Raw genomic sequence first — 6249 nt, forward strand, 5'->3', positions numbered from 1 at the left:
ACTTACCATTTGTGTTGTCTCTTCATCGTCCGTCAAGGATTCTAATCCCTTTTCGGTTCTCCTTGTGTTTAGGGCAATATTGTTTATTTTTCTAGATCCTGCATACCGAGACTCATAATTCAAAAATAGAAAACATTTCATCTAGCATACTTACCTCTAAATCCTTGAAAATATAATAGGCGTCGACGATTGTACTCCACTCTTGGGTTCTCGGGAAGGCGTTGAGGGTGTATCGAATAGAATCACGATTACTTACCAATTCGCCGAGTTGGGTGAGTCGAGAGATTAGCTCCTTAATTTTGGCGTGAAGTTCTGCCACCATTTCTGGTTTCTCCTTCCATCATTCGTAGATTTGTCAATTGATTCCGTAGAAGGTCCTTCCTTGCTGATTTGACTTCTGAGCTACCCTCATGAAGTTCTAAGAATTTCTCCCACAATTCTTTCGTGGAGTGGTAGGTGCCGATCCGATTTACTTCTTGAGTAGGTAAGACCGTTAGTAGGTGGAACTTAGCCTTACCATTGGCAACGAACTCAGATTGCTCCTTCTTATTCCAAAGACAATCTTTGTTTTTCATCCTCATTCGTATCTTTTAGAACTGCAAAACCATATTTAATAGATAATAAAATATCAAAATCGGTACAAAAAAATATTTCCATTTTTTTTCCAGACGGTGAAATCCCCTTCGAATTTGGGTGGATGGATATGCGCTCCAGCCATTGTCCTGTTGCTTTATTGGGCAGTTAGTCCTTCAAAAGCGAACCTGGCTCTGATGCCACTTGTTGGATCGGGTTGGATTGGCTAGAGGGGGTGAATAGACGGTTAAGCAAAGTTGCAGGATAGACACTCTGATTTTAAAAAAAAATTTGGTTGCAACTCGGTCGTTGCTTCCAAGGTAATTAACGCTCAAACAAAACTCCTTTAGGCGGAGAAACCTTTACAATTGTAGCAGAGAGACTTAGAGAGAAAATGATAAAGTAATTGATGTCCTAACTCTAAAACTCTAAATCTATTTATAGCCCAAGAGAATAGATCTAGATCGTTGATCGTAAATGAACTTTCTCTTGGTCGTTGATCCGTTGATGTGATCATAACCGTTGATCAGAGATAGGCTTGATTGTAGCCGTTAAGTAAATAAGGATAAACTTTATCTTTAATAAAAGATAAAGAGAATTATCCTTAATGAAAAAAATCATTTATCTTTTATATGATAAAAGATAAATCTTATTATTTTTTCTTCTTCTTTTTTTTTTCAACCGCCACATCCAAACGGTCTAAGTCTAAAATCTTCTTCTTTGGTCAAAGTCAAAAGTCAAAGTCAATGGTTTGACTTTTGTTGACTTTTTTGTAGAATCTTCGATTGGGTGATTTCTGGCCAACCGAAGTTAGCCTCACCCGAACCTGACTCCGACCTTTTACCCCTCGAGCATGCTTCCTCTTTGGCTTCTCATCTCTCGGACTTCGCGCATGTCCTTCTCGTTCCACCGACATACTCTTTCGTAGCTTTCGCGTCCCTCGGATTGCACCGAGCCCGTCGGTTCACTTCCCCGTGCAACCCTTCTCGTTCGCTACGTCTTACGCTCAACTTCCTCTGTAACTAAGTTCCTGCACACTTAACAGAGGGATTAGATTAACATAGGACCTAACTTAACTTGGTTGATTACATCAAAACTAACCGGGGCACCAACAGTACTCTTGCGGGAGCCTATCATCAACCTTATGTTTCTTTTTGGAATTCATCAATCGACTCATCAAGTCAATTGATCAACATTCTATTCACTTCATGTGTAACCATGAATTCAAATACATTATGATTTTCATTAGTTGATTGTATATGCAAATAGTCAACTCCATGCCTATCAGTCAACTTCAATAGTCCACACAGTTGATTGATCATATACCATAAATTTAAACTTGTTCGAATTCAAAGTTTGCATACTCTTGTGCAACAATCGACTTAGTAACAGTTGACTGAGGCACCATACACTACAAAAAAACCTACCATCTGCGACGAATTTTGTGACGAATTTCCTAAAAAAATTCGTCGCAAAATCATTTGCGACGAATTTTGTGACGAATTTAAATTCGTTGAAATAAAATCGTCGCCATTCTTTGCGATGAAAAATCTAATTTCGTCGCAAAATTTTGTCGACGAATTTCCATATTCGTCGCCAATTGGCGATGAATCTGAATTTGTCGCCAATTGACGACGAATTTTGCGACGAATATGGAAATTCGTCGCAAAATTTTGATGTATAGTAACTTACGATAGAATTGCGACGAACCTATTTTCGTCGCAAAATTCATCGCATATTTGCGACGAAAATGATTTTCATCGCAAAATAAATTTTTTTTCCAGATTCTACTTATTTGTTGATTATCTCGTATATACAACCAAATATCGATCCAATCAAATCGATTCATAACATACATAAGACCTGTCACATACAATCCATAACAATATATCAACATCCATATATCAATCCATAACAATACATAAATATAAAACAATCCATAACAATATATCAACATCCATATATCAATCCATAACAATACATAAATATAAAACAATCCATAACAACATTCATTCATTATACAAAGATCCATATATACAAATATCCATATCAACATCCATAATCCATAACATGCATAATATACAAAATCCAAATGATGCAATCCATACAAAGATCCACAATAGACATGTACACATGTAAGTCTGAGGACGAAGAAAAGATAGAATAGAATTATCATGGTCTTTTGTGCTCTCCGGAGACTCTACTTCCTTCTCCGTCACTATCTTTTCTTCTCCTGCATAAAAAAATATGATAAAGAGAAAGTATCATCATGGTCGTTTGTGCTCTCCGGAGACTCTGTTGAGGAGCATCTGGAATTCCCCAAGTGGCAGACCTTTAAGGATGGATTATGCAAGTCTGTCTCATCATTGGTTCATGAAGGTAATTTTACTTCAACACAGACTACTAGATCAAACACTTCTATTCTAAATTAAGAAGACTCTTAAGCATATCCTTGAAGCCAGTTGATTTCATATCACAGCACAAGAGAAAGAGAAACAAATTTGTTTAAGATCATCAAGCAACACATGACCAGATTTTTCAATCCAAAACCTCTCAAATAAATCCAAGATTTATTAAAAAGCATAAAGAAAAAGACAATCTTGAATTGCAACCATCTCTATTCCAAGATAGAGACTCAGTGAAATGGCTTAACTGTTTCCTACATAAGACACAAGGTGTGCATTATTCATAAACACAAGAACCTGGACACATAAAGCAGTAACCAACCTGAGGAACATGGAATGCAATAAGAAGTAAAGGGGCAGCCAAGATATCGAGATACAACTTGTACTGCACCAAGAATAAAACCAAAATCAATTATATCATACGACAAACACATGCAACATAACTACTCCAAAGCTGTACAATACAATGTCTGAGTGCAGCTGCAAAACAAATAGAGTGCACAAGTTGTTCTTCAGGATAATGGTCTGATGTGCCATCTTACTTTCAAAAATTTCAACACTTAATTTTGATAGCAATATGCCAAATTAATAAATAAACTTTAGGGAAACTTACTTTAGCCAAAAATCCTAAAATGCCTTTTAAGTTCGCGGCATTGATATTCTGGAAAGAAATCTGAGGGGAAAAAGGAAACAATATCACCATTTAAGCTTGGTATTTAGAAAATAAAAGTTCAGTAAAAGATAAGCACAAGAACATTATGTTTCTAGAGAATGAGAATTTAAAAGCAGTACAGAAAGTATTTCCTAGTCAGCCATTTTAATTCCTCACTACATAAGTCAGGAATTAGGATAGCACCGGCCAGCACCGGGCAACGGCGGCCAACGCCGGCCAGCAGCAGCCGCGCAGCCAGCGCTGGCCAACAGCAGCCGCGTGGCCAACGGCCAGCGGGCACGCAGGCGCGGCCAGCGCCGGGCAGCACCGACAACATGCACTACCCGACGCTGCCAGCGGTCGGCCGGCGGCGGCGACTGGCCCCTACAGCAGTCCGGCGGAGAAAACACACTCACGAGGAAGGAAAAAGGAGGAAGGAGGAAGGAGGAAACTTACCACACGCGAGGAGGAAAGATCCGGCAAGATCCCGACCGGCAAAAGCGAGAAACCGGCGAGGAAGAGACTGTTGGCTGATGTTATTGAGGAAAGGGGGCGTTTTCGTGCAAAGAAGGAGGTGGAGAGGCGGTTGTTCGTGTAAAGAGGAAAGGATTCGTGATTCAGATCTAGGTTATTAAAGATTTGGCGATGAAATGTATTTGTCGCCAAATTCGTCGCTGAATTGGCTACGAACAACGTATTCGTCGTCAATTCTGTGATGAACAGAAAGTTCGTTGCAAATTTGCGACGAAAAGAGTTCGTCGCAAAAATTCATCCCTAAAAACTGATTATTTAAATTATAATTTAGCGACCGAATTGGAGTTCGGTCGCTAATTTAGCGACCGACTGGAATTCGGTCGTTAATTTAGCGACCGAACGCCGGTTCGGTCGCTAAATTAGCAACTGAATTCCAGTCGATCGCTAAATTATGGCATTTGCCAAATTGGGACGAATCTGGAATTCAGTCCCTAATTTTTGCGATGAATTCTAGATTCGTCCCTAAATTTGTCCCAAATTTTGACGATAAATTCAAATTGGAATCCAAAATTTAGCGACAAATCCAAGATTCGTCATAAAAATTAGCGACGAATCCAAGATTCGTCCCTAATTTTTACGATGAATCCTAGATTCGTCCCAAAATTAGGGACGAATCCAGGATTCGTCCCAAAATTTTTGCGACAAATCCAGAATTCGTCCCAAAATTAGGGACGAATTCAGGATTCGTCCCAAAATTAGGGACGAATTCTGGATTCGTCCCTAATTTTGCGATGAATCCTGGATTCGTCCCAAAATTAGGGACGAAATCTGGATTTGTCGTAATTTTGGGACGAAATCTGGATTTGTCGCAAAAATTTTGGGACAAATCCAGAATTCGTCCCAATATTTTTGCGACGAATCCAGAATTTGTCCCAAAATTAGGGACGAATCCAGAATTCATCCCAAAATTAGGGACGAATCCTGAATTTGTCGCTAATTTTGGGACGAATTCTGGATTCGTCGTAAAATTTGTAACAAATTCTGCGACGAATTTAGTTTATTGCTAATTCAGCAACTAATTTATTTTCGTCGTAATTTTTGTTGCCAATAGCGACGAAAATTATATTCGTCGCAAAATTGGTTGCCAATTTGCGACGAAATAAATTCGTCCCCAAAATTCATCGCTAAAATCTAGTTTTTTTGTAGTGATAATTCAACCCTATAGCATGCTAAAAGGTCTCCATGTCAATTGGACTTTTGTGCATAGAGTCTCACTACTTAAGGTCTTCCTCTACCTCGAGTCTCACCACTCCTAGTTTTCCTCACCAAGATCCTTTTTGAACTTTCTCCACCTAGCATTCGACACTCCTTGCTTATTAAGTCTTGAATCACAATGATCTTCATATCATCCAACATCCCATTACTGTTAAGATGTCCATCTATCTAACATTCTGAATCTCATGCCAGTTAGGACTTCCAGTTAGAACTTCCATCCATATACATTCGCTTAACATATGATATTACATGTCTACTAAGACTACTACCCATGTCCATCTGTCTAGCTTGCTAGAAATTCATCCAATCTTTCAAGTCATTTGCTTCTATACACTTGATACATATCATCAAATTACAATAAATACTTAATTTAAACATGATCCAAACATCAAACTCATACATATATTCATATAAATATATTCCCTTATTAAATATCATTATTTTCTAATTAAATTTAATTAGGTCAAATTTTAATAGTTTTAAATTCTTGTCATCTTAGTATATAGTCCCCGGGGCAATGATGCAACGGTAGGACATTTGAATTGTGACCCAGGAATCCGCGGTTCGATCCCCAGGTACAGCGTATTTGTAAGAATTTTCTTCCAAATGGGGAACGCAATCAAAGGATGTTGAGCATCTGAATTGGCCACCGTATGCGCTTCCCGATTTACCCTGGTGGTCGGTGGAAAACTTCCGTGGGACCGGACCGACCACCCCCAGGGATTGAGTCCGGATTGTGACCAAGGGACCCGCGGTTCGATCCCCAACTACGACGTATTTGCAAGAATTTTCTTCCAAATGGAGAACGCAATCAAAGGATGCTGGGCATCTGAATTGGCCACCGTATGCGCTTCCTGATTTACCTTGGTA

The sequence above is a fragment of the Curcuma longa genome, unplaced genomic scaffold, assembly GCF_044706935.1.
Source record: "Curcuma longa cultivar G26 ecotype Majalengka, Jawa Barat unplaced genomic scaffold, ITB_CL_G26_1.1 contig_25324, whole genome shotgun sequence".
Lineage (NCBI taxonomy): Eukaryota > Viridiplantae > Streptophyta > Magnoliopsida > Zingiberales > Zingiberaceae > Curcuma > Curcuma longa.